General features: G+C 40.0%; 1 long non-coding RNA gene across 1 annotated transcript in view; it reads left to right on the top strand.

Moving 5' to 3' along the window:
- The first annotated feature begins 1,781 nt into the window (after positions 1–1,781).
- LOC106603493 (uncharacterized) overlaps positions 1,782–11,558 on the top strand; it is a 30,032-nt gene continuing 20,255 nt past the window's right edge. Inside the window, exon 1 of the long non-coding RNA XR_014392169.1 lies at positions 1,782–2,640. This is a non-coding gene — a long non-coding RNA (uncharacterized LOC106603493). The remainder of the gene's footprint in view (positions 2,641–11,558) is intronic.

Genomic DNA, 11,558 nt, shown 5'->3' with positions numbered 1-11,558 from the left:
TGAACTTCTGTTGGTCTATGCAGATTCTGACCACCATACATACAGTGCCTTCAGAAAGTATTTACAGGCCTTGGGTGCTAGGGTGACCACATGTCTGGGACAGTCCCGCATTTTGGCCCTTAGTTCCGGGTCCCGTAACTAAACAATAATGTCGCACATTTTATCAACAAATTCAAGCACAACTAATTTAGGAAAACAAGGTTGATTTGTCCCGTATTTCAGTCAGACATTCTAAATGGTCTATTATTGTCACATTGTGCTTATGAAAATATATCTACTGGTGACGTTAAACACTTCTCAAATTGTTTTTGAGATCTTATATTCTGCGCAGCGCAAGAGACATAGGCAACCAATTTTAATCAAAATCCTTTCGAGCTAAATTCCAGCTAAACTTGGAGAGGACAGTTAGGTGTAACTACTTACAAAATGTGTGCTTCTGATGAAGAGCTACAAAAGTAGCCTATGTAAATGGCCATATTAGACTAAATGCATATTCCCATGAAAATGATTGAGATCAAATGATTGGCATACGATGCTGCCAACATGTTGTATTCATGTAGACTACACTGTCCCGCGAATGTCCCACAAAATCCTTTTGTTGGGTATTTTAAATGTGGTCACCCTACCCTTGACCTTTTACACATTTTGTTGTGTTACATGGATTAAAAATAGAGTTTTTGTCAGTGGCCTACACACAATACCCCGGTCACGTTCTCTATCTTCAAATTCCCTGTCATATATGAGCCAAGGCGCAGCGTGCCGGTAATTCCACATCTTTATTTGAAGAAAACCGACCGTAAACAGCAAGAAACGTAACTGTGGTGTATACACACAACACACACAGAAATAATAATAACCCACAAACACAGGTGGGGAAAAGGCTGCCTAAGTATGATTCCCAATCAGAGACAACGAATGAGAGCTGCCTCTGATTGGAAACCATACTCGGCCAATAAAGAAAAAACAACATAGACATACAACACATAGAATGCCCACCCCATGTCACACCCTGACGTAACCAAACAGAGAAAAACGACTCTCTCAGGTCAGGGCGTGACAACCCCATAACGTCAAAGTGGAAATATGTTTTCAAAATTTGTACAAATTAATTAAATATGAAAAGCTAAAATGTCTTGAGTCAATAAGTATTCAACCCCTTTGCCATGGCAAGGCTAAATAAGTTCAGGAGTGAACATTTGCTTAACAAGTCACATAATTATTGCACTCTGTGTGCAATAATAGTGTTAAACATGATTTTTGAATGACTACTTCATCTCTGTATCCCACACCCCTACAATTATCTGTAAGGTCCCTCAGTCTAGCAGTGAATTTCAAACACAGATTCAACCCCAAAGACCAGGGAGGTTTTCCAATGCCTCTCAAAAAAAAGGGCACCTATTGGTAGATGGGTAAAAATATATATATATCCCTTTGAGCATGTTGAAGTTACTAAATACATTTTGGATGGTGTATCAATGCACCCAGTCACTACAAACATACAAAGATACAGGCATCCTTCCTACCAGAGAGGAAGGAAACCGCTCAGGAATTTCACCAATTGAGACTTTAAAACAGTTACAGAGTTTAATTCCTGTGATAGTAGAGAAATGTGGATGGATCAACAATATTGTAGTTACTCCACAATACTAACATAAATGACAGACTGAAAAAAAGGACCCCTATGCAGAATACAAATATTCAAACATGTTTGCAACAAGGCACTAAAGTAATACTGCAAAAAATATGGTATATGTGAAACAAATTGTTATATGTGGGGCCAATCCAATACAACACATTACTGAGTACCACTCTCCATATTTTCAAGCATATGGTGGCTTCATCATGTTATGAGTATGCTTGTAATCATTAACCTGTTGAGGCTCGGGGGCAGTATTGAGAAATTTTGAAAAAAATATGTGCCCATTTTTAACTGCCTCCTACACCAACTCAGAAGCTAGGATATGCATATTATTAACACATTCGGATAGAAAACACTCTGAATTTTCTAAAACAGTTTGAATGGTGTCTGTAAGTATAACAAAACTCATATTGCAGGCAAAAACCTGTGAAAAATAGATTTAAAAAAATTTGAATTTTGTGACTGTACTATTTAGTGTCATTGTTTTATAGATACCATAGTGAGAAAGGATTCATTTCGCAACTCCTACGGCTTCCACTAGATGTCAACGATCTTTATAAAGTTGTTTGAAGCGTCTATGATGAACAGAGACCGGATGGCAATGAAGAGAAGTTGACCTCCCTGGGATGTCGTCACTTCATTATTGGCTGCACCTGCGCAATCATGTGATGCGATACATTTTTCAAAGACGTTTTTCAAGACACAGGAGAGGTCGGGTTGAAACATTACTGATGTTTCACGTTAAAAATGGCTCTAAAGATTGATGCTAAACAACGTTTGACATGTTTGAACAATGTAAATAGATTATTTTTTTTACTTTTCGCCGTGACTCCCCCCCCCCCCCCCCCCCCCCGCGCTACTTTTTAGTAGCCTACCGAAGCGCTAACAACATGGAACAACTTGGAGTTATTTGGACATCAATTATGAACTTTGTCAAAAGAAACCACATTTGTAGTGGACCTGGGATTTCTAGAAGTGCCAATGGATGAAGATAATCAAAGGTAAGGGAATATTGACAATAGTAATTTTGATATTACATGGTTACAGATGGTGCTAACCTGTATAGCCTAGCCTATTGTTCTTAGCACAGCACCCGGTTTATTGCAAATTGTGATTTCCCAGTAAAGTTATTTTGAAATCTGGCATTGCAGTAGCATTTACGAAATGTTAAACTATGAATATTTGAATGACAATAATATAATTTACCAATGTTATCGAATAGTAATTTTGTGATTTGTAACGTTGTTCACCGGAAGCATTTGAGAGAAAAAAAAATCTGATTTTCACCGCTTCGGTAAAATGCTGTTTTTGGATATAAATATCAACTTGATGGAACAAAAAATGCATGTATTGTGTAACATAATGTCTTAGGAGTGTCATCTGAGGAAGATTGTCAAAGGTTGGTGCATAATTCTAGCTGGTTATCCGCTTATGGTGACGCCTGTCTTTGAATTGACAAAACATTACACACAGCTATTTTCAATGTACTCTCCTAACATAACCTAACTTTATGCTTTCGCCGTAAAGCCTCTTTGAAATCGGACAATGTGGTTGGATTTAGGAGATGTTTATCTTTCAAATGGTGAGAAATAGTTGATTGTTTGAGAAATTGAAATTATTAGATTCTTGCAGTTTTTGAATTTCCCGCCGTGGTCTCTTGACAATGAATCCCGATATCGGGATAAGATCCCCAACAGGTTTTAAGGACTGGGGAGTTTTTCAGGATAAAAAGGAAACGGAATGGAGCTAAGCACAGGCAAAATTCTAGAGGAAAACCTGTTTCAGTGTGCTTTCCACCAGACACTAGGATATTAATTCAACTTTCAGCAGGACATTAACCTAAAACACAAGGCCAAATCTACACTGGAGTTGCTTGCCAAGAAGACAATGAATTTTCCTGAGTGGTTACAGTTTTGACTTAAATCTGCTTGAAAATCTATGGCAATACTTGAAAATGGTTGTATCTATGATCAACAACCAGTTTGATCTTGAATAACTTTTTAAAGAATAATGGGCAAATATAGTACAATCCAGGTGTGCAAAGCTCTTAGAGACTTAGCCAGAAAGACTCACAGCTGGAATTGCTGCAAAAGTTGATTCTAACATTTATTGTGTGAATACTTATGTAAATGCATATTTATGTATTTTATTTTCAATAAATGTGCAAACATTTCTAAAAACATGTTTTCACTTTGTCATTATGGGTTATTGTGTGTAGATGGGTGAGATTGTTTTTTTAAAATCCATTTTGAATTCAGGCTGTAGCTCAACAAAATGTGGAATAAGTCAAGGGGTATGAATCCGTTTAAAAAAAATCTCCATATACAAACTTCTCCATATGAACAACAACTTACAGACACACATAAACAATGACTACATCTCATCTGTCCTGACCCACATGCTCACACCCCCATCCCTAGTAAGTGCATTATTGTTTGGCACTTGGCCTTAATTGTATACATTTGTTTTTCTTGGTCGCCCATGCAATTTTTCCATTGTGTTAGTGATTGCGGATTAATTGAGTCCCATGTTTTTAGTACACGTTTTTTCAAGTTGAGTGTTGAGAAGAGAATCGTCCAGCCCACTGGGAATCTCACTACACCCCCATATTCCATGTCTTGAAATATGCAGAGAGACAGATCAAAAGTAAATTTACATTGTAATATTCTGACAGACAACTTTCTAGCTCCGCCCACAACTTCCGGAATTTCTAGCATTCCCAGAAAGCATGGATTATTGAGTCATTATTATTTTCACACTTAAGATATAACTCTGCTGTTGTGTTGTAGAATTTGTGAATTTTGTCTCTTGTATAATAAATTATATACATTAGTTTATACTGTATTAAGTGTACATTTTTGTTAACTGTAATTTCATTAGTTATGCTTAAACTTCTCCTCCATATTGTGCCAACATCAGTTCTTTTAAAGTCTTGGTTCCAATGGTTTATATATTTTTTATATCATATCTATCAAGGCACAAGGCAAGACCCAGATGTAGACACAGGAGGCAGATGGTTGGAGTCTTACAATGTTTAATTGTAAAGGGGTAGGCAAGAGAATGGTCATGGACAGGCAAAAAGGTCAAAACCAGAATGGCAGAATGGTCAGGCAGGTGGGTACAGAGTCCAGAAACAGGCAAGGGTCAAAACCGGGAGGACTAGAAAAAGGAGAATAGCAAAAGGAGTACGGGAAAAACAGGCTGGTTGACTTGACTAAACATTCAAGACGAACTGGCACAGAGAGACAGGAAACACAGGGATAAATACACTGGGAAAAATAAGCGACACCTGGAGGGGGTGGAGACAATCACAGGAACAGGTGAAACAGATCAGGGTGTGACAATATCATTTTCTGACTCAAGTAAGAATCCCTCAAGGTTGCTCTGATGTCCAAAACATTTAAAAACAACATTTCGTGATATGTAACTTTTAAGTTGCATGTACAGTATTTTAAACTATCTACATTGGTCAGTTGAAAATTACTTTTTAATTCTATCATGGAAATAAATGTATTACCTGTTACCAAGTAATTTACGGTTTCTATGCCTTTAGTTTTCCATGTGGACCTATTTATCTGTGAATTCTGAAAAACTGTCCAAGGATTGTTCCATGAGGTTGTGTTTTTAGGCACTGATATTGTTTCTTGTAGAATACGTTTCATTTTCTTCCATATTGTTGTAGTGTTTTTAACTATGAAGTTGTTCATGTTCTTAGCTTTATCCTTTGAAAATGCACATATACTTTCTGAAGGCACTGTATATCTATGGTGACCACGCTGACTGCCAGCTGAATGCAGCAATAGTGTGCCGCTGCAGCCCGTAATCCGGGGCGTTGTTACCAGAACTGCGGGGGGAAAAGTGCCCAACAGGTGGGGCGAAGGACACTGTCTACCGGTGTGTTGTAGCTATAGCCGGCTACCGTTGTCAACCCCGCCTCGTCTTCTGTGGGGTTTATCGGCGGTTGGCATCCAACGTTATGATTCTTTACCACCAACTACAGCACTGGAGCGCCCCTGCCTCTTGCCTAAAAATGTACTAATAGAAGTATAAAGAGGGGTTCCTGGGGATGCAGGAATGCCCACATGCAGGAACGCCCCGAATTGCAGGCTGCAGTTGCACCCTTCTCAAATGCAGAAGACACCAGTTACTCTTTGTTCATGAAGGTAGCTAAACAAAGAAAGTGTATCGTTCATTTTCTGCTTGTTGGCTGCTGTAGTTATGCCTTGTATTGTCTATTTTTTCTAAGCTGTGTTGTGAGAATCTATAAGTATTCTATGACTAATCTTCATCAGGGCACTTTTGCTTGCTAACGTTACTGAGCAACATTGTAGCTGACATTTGCTAACTAACGTTAGGTAGCTAGCGCCTCCAAGCCAGCAATTTCATTCAGCACCACACCACCACGATGCACACCAGTGCCCCTGTCTGTCACCATCTAAGCGGCCTGATATTTAGAGCTTAAATTGCCAAATTGATTAGTCACAGGAATCAGGACTAGTAAAACCAATGCAACGGCCTGTTTTACAAATGGTGGGACTAACACATGGATGGGCAGTCATCAAATTCCATTGCAGGCCGACACGGTAGGCTACACCGCAGTAAGCATGGACCAACGCCTGTCTAGACCAGCAGTCTTTTTTTGGTGCAGTCCAGACCGGCCTTGACTTCCACGTCCACTGATGTTGGTTTTTGGTCCGGTCTGGACCAGCCTTGATTTGACCCAAACATAGACTTCTATGTTTGGTTCAGATTTGGTGCGGTCTTGATTTCAACATTCACGGACATAGATTTTTGGTCTGTTCCGAACCAAATCTGAACCAATCATAGACGTCTATGTTTAGTTCAGATTTGGTTCGGACCAGACCAAAAATCTATGTCCGTGAATGTTGAAATCAAGACCGCACCAAATTTGACTGCTTCTCCAATAGAAATCCCTGATCACACTTGTAGGCAGTGTCATGGTGACATTGGCTAGCTAAGCTCATGCGCAGAAATATTTCATTAAGTCTAACGGTCGTTTCGCACGATAACATCCAGTTTATTTTCCAGTGATTGCACGTTGGCCAATAGAAAGGATGGTAGAGGCGGGTTACCCACTCACCAACTAATTCTCACAAGGCACCCCGATCTCCGCCCCCATCTATTTCCATCTTTTTTTCACGCGAATGACGGGGAATTTGGGCCTGGTCTCGGAGAAGCAGTATATCCTTCGCGTCGGACTCAGTAAAGAAAAAAATCTTCATCCAGTTCGAGGTGAGTAATCGCTCTTCTGATATCAAGAAGCTCTTTTCAGTCATAAGAGATGGTAGCAGCAACATTATGTACAAAATAAGTTACAAACAATGCGAAATAGCACAGTTGTTTAGTAGCCCATAAAATGGCAGCCATCCCCTCCGGCACCATTATCCAAATGTCATACTTGAGTAAAAGCATAGATACCTTAATAGAAAGTTACTCAAGTTAAAGTGAAAGTCACCCAGTAAAATACTACTTGAGTAAAAGTCTTAATGTATTTGATTCTAAATATACTTAAGTATCAAAGTAAAAGTAATTGCTAAAATATACCTAAGTATCAAAAGTAAAAGTTTCAATCCTTTCAAATTCCTTATATTAAGCAAAGCAGACAGCACATTTTCTTGTTTTAAATTTATGGATAGCCAGTGGCACACTCCAACACTCAGACATAATTTACAAACTATGCCTTTCTGTTTAGTGAGCCCGTCAGATCAGAGGCAGTAGAGATGACCACTTGTTCTCTTGATAAGTGAGTGAATTGTGCCATTTTACTGTCCTGTTAAGCATTCAAAATGTAATTTTTAGTACTTTTGGTTGTCAGGAAAAATGTATGGAGTAAAAAGTACATTATTTTCTTTAGGAATGTTGTGAAAGTAAAAGTTGTCAAAATATAAATAGTAAAGAAAGTACAAATACCCCAAAGTAACAACTTAAGTAGTTGTAGTACTTTAAGTATTTTTACTAAAGTACATTACACCACTTTTGAAAATGCTACTGTTGCTGTTTCCTGTTGTCATGCAGGCTTTTTGATTTATTACATTTTTTCCAAAAAGTTGAGATTTTTTTTCAGAACACCAGTTGTAGATGTCCAAATTCATAATCAATATGCTGAAAGAAGTTGTGATATTTTGAAGACCAATACATAAAAGTTCATCCCTACACAAACGTGTCACACTTGTGTTCAGAGGGTGGCTACTTTGAAGAATCTCAAATATAAATATATTTTGATTTGTTTAACACTTTTGTGGTTACTACATGATTCCATATGTGTTATTTCATAGTTTTGATGTCTTCACTATTATTATACAATGTAGAAAATAGTAAAGATAAAGAAAAACCCTTGAATGAGTAGGTGTGTCCAAACTTTTGACTGGTACTGTATATACAGAATAATATGAAAAGCTCTGAGACCAGGTTGCAGCAGGGGGGCTATGGAAAGCCACTGGGCGGTTAGGTATGACTCCTTTTGGTTTATGTAAAAAGCCAGAAAAAACGCTCCTCATCTCTCATCTCTGTGGTAGGCTAAGTGGATATTGTGAAAGGCCTCCGTTGACCATTTTGATTTAAAAGGGCAGGGTCAAGTTGACCTTTAAGCTGCTTCACTCTTAGCTGCAGCTGTAAAAAGCATTAGGGTTATTAGACTGGAACAGAGGAGCCAGCCCAGGTTAGCCAAGAATCCTACCATAGCTGCAGGTTTTTTGGCCAAAAACGTTCATTTAATAGCAACTGGTTCATAGGAAGAGAGTGGCTGAAATACTTGGTTACTACAGATGCTGCATTTTGTTTCCCATGTTGAAAGTTCTGTGTTGGGTCAAATGCTAACGCAGACAAAGACTTCACCCAAGCTGGCTATTCTAACTGGAAGAATGCTATTGTTAGTCCCAAAAGAGTTGCTAGGCACGCATCAAGCAAAGAGCATTTAAAATGCAATGCGCTGTGGAAAGAAAAACTAGTTCGAAGTGCTATTGGGAACATCGGTGTCACTGTCACTTGTTTAATGATGGGCAGCTGGCAAGAAATCACATGTATTTGTCTGTGATTGTGGACATTATTGAGTTCATGGTTTCAAACCAGACAATCACTAAGGGGGACATTGGATGCGTTAGAGTCAAAAGGGGAGTGAGGCAGTGGACTTTTTCGGTCTATGATGGAATATACTGTGCCTTCAGAAAGTATTCAGACCCCTTGACATTTTCCATATTTTGTTTGCGTTACAGCCTTATTATAAAATTGATTAAATGTCCCCCCCCATCAATCTACACACTATACCCCATAATCACACTATACCCCAATGATGAACAGATTTTTATACATTTTTGCAAATGTGCTACAAATAAACTGAAATATCACATTTACATAAATATTCATACACTTCACTCAGTACTTTGTTGAAGCACCCTTGGCAGCATCGAGTCTTCTAGGGTATAACGCTACAAGCTTGGCACACCTGTATTTGGGGACTTTCTGCCAGTCTTCTCTGCAGATCCTCTCAAGCTTTGTCAGGTTGGATGGGGAGCGTTGCTGCACAGCTATTTTCAGGTTTCTTCAGAGATGTTTGTCCGGGCTCTTGCTGGGCCACTCAAGGACATTCAGAGACTTGCCCCGAAGCCACTCCTGCGTTTTCTTGGCTTTGGGCTTAGAGTTGTTGTCCTGTTGGAAGGTAAACCTTCACCCCAGTCTGAGGTCCTGTGCGCTCTGGAGCAGGTTTTCATTAAAGATCTCTCTGTAAAAAGAAAAAAAGTGTTTTCACATTGCGATTATGGGGTATTGTGTGTAGATGCTGATTTGTATTTATTTAATTCATTTTAGTATAAGTCTGTGATGTAGCAATATGCGGAAAAAGTCAAGGGGTCTGAATACTTTCCAAAAGCACTGTACTCTCCAAAAAGGCAAAGAACTTGTTAAGGTGTTTAGCACCATACCCCACAATGCCACATACACGTCACAAGATTTTCTAAACGAGATCATAGCGCTCATGAGTGAGATTGTCACTGAGGAAATAGTTAAAGAAATCTGAGAATCTTGGTACACACTGAAGGTAGATGGGACCAAGGATCCTACTGGATGTGAAAAAATATCCACTAGGCAACCAGGACAGAGGAGACTGAGTGTAAAAGACTGTTCTTCAGCATGTTGGATGCTGTCATTGGTGAAATGTCAGAATGATTCAGCGAACGCAACAGCCAACTGGTGGAAGCCCTGTGTTTCCTTGACCCAGAGAGCCATTACTTTCTAGATGTGAAAAATGTAAAGCCACTGCTGGATCTAAGCAATACAGATTTGGAGGAAGCGGAGTTAAGTGTTGCTCGCCAGTTTTTTTCAAACTGAAATTGACACTCTGGCTCCAATGAGGACAAATGGACCCCACTTGATATCCTGCAACGATTCTTTGGACCTCTGTCCGCTATGACAACCGTGCTTACTGCACTGAAACATGGACTGACTTTTTGGGCATCCACAACTACAAGCAAGAACTCATTTTCCACTTTTATAAATGTGGTCAGCCAACACAGAAGAAGCATGAGTTTAGGTCTTATCTGTCGGAAAGATATCAGTTTGTCTCTGTGAATGGTTTGTCCTCTGACAAATCAACTGTAAATTTCGGTGTTCCTCAAGGTTCCGTTTTAGGACCACTATTGTTTTCACTATATATTTTACCTCTTGGGGATGTCATTCGAAAACATAATGTTAAATTTCACTGCTATGCGGATGACACACAGCTGTACATTTCAATGAAACATGGTGAAGCCCCAAAATTGCCCTCGCTAGAAGCCTGTGTCTCAGACAAGGAAGTGGATGGCTGCAAACTTTCTACTCTTAAACTCGGACAAAACAGAGATGCTTGTTCTAGGTCCCAAGAAATAAAGAGATCTTCTGTTGAATCTGACAATTAATTTGGATGGTTGTACAGTCGTCTCAAATAAAACTGTGAAGGACCTCGGCGTTACTCTGGACCCTGATCTCTCTTTTGAAGAACATATCAAGACTGTTTCAAGGACAGCTTTTTTCCATCTACGTAACATTGCAAAAATCAGAAACTTTCTGTCCAAAAATGACGCAGAAAAATTAATCCATGCCTTTGTTACTTCTAGGTTGGACTACTGCAATGCTCTACTTTCCGGCTACCCGGATAAAGCACTAAATCAACTTCAGTTAGTGCTAAATACGGCTGCTAGAATCCTGACTAGAACCAAAAAATTTGATCATATTACTCCAGTGCTAGCCTCCCTACACTGGCTTCCTGTTAAGGCAAGGGCTGATTTCAAGGTTTTACTGCTAACCTACAAAGCATTACATGGGCTTGCTCCTACCTATCTTTTCGATTTGGTCCTGCCGTACATACCTACACGTACGCTACGGTCACAAGACGCGGGCCTCCTAATTGTTCCTAGAATTTCTAAGCAAACAGCTGGAGGCAGGGCTTTCTCCTATAGAGCTCCATTTTTATGGAATAGTCTGCCTACCCATGTGAGAGACGCAGACTCAGTCCCAACCTTTAAGTCTTTACTGAAGACACATCTCTTCAGTAGGTCCTATGATTAAGTGTAGTCTGGCCCAGGGGTGTGAAGGTGAATGGAAAGGCTGGCGCAACGAACCGCCCTTGCTGTCTCTGCCTGGCCGGTTCCCCTCTTTCCACTGGGATTCTCTGCCTCTACCCCTATTACGGGGGCTGAGTCACTGGCTTACTGGTGTTCTTCCATGCCGTCCCTGGGAGGGGTGCGTCACTTGAGTGGGTTGAGTCACTGACGTGGTCTTCCTGTCTGGGTTGGTGCCCCCCCTTGGGCTGTGCCGTGGCGGAGATCTTTGTGGGCTATACTCGGCCTTGTCCCGGGATGGTATGTTGGTGGTTGGAGATATCCCTCCAGTGGTGTGGAGGCTGTGCTTTGGCAAAGTGGGTGGGGTT

This window comes from Salmo salar, chromosome 04, assembly GCF_965601325.2.
Source record: "Salmo salar chromosome 04, fSalSal1, whole genome shotgun sequence".
Taxonomy (NCBI): Eukaryota; Metazoa; Chordata; class Actinopteri; order Salmoniformes; family Salmonidae; genus Salmo; species Salmo salar.
The sequence above is the reverse complement of the archived record's forward strand: the minus strand, read 5'-3'. Positions and strand labels throughout refer to the sequence as shown.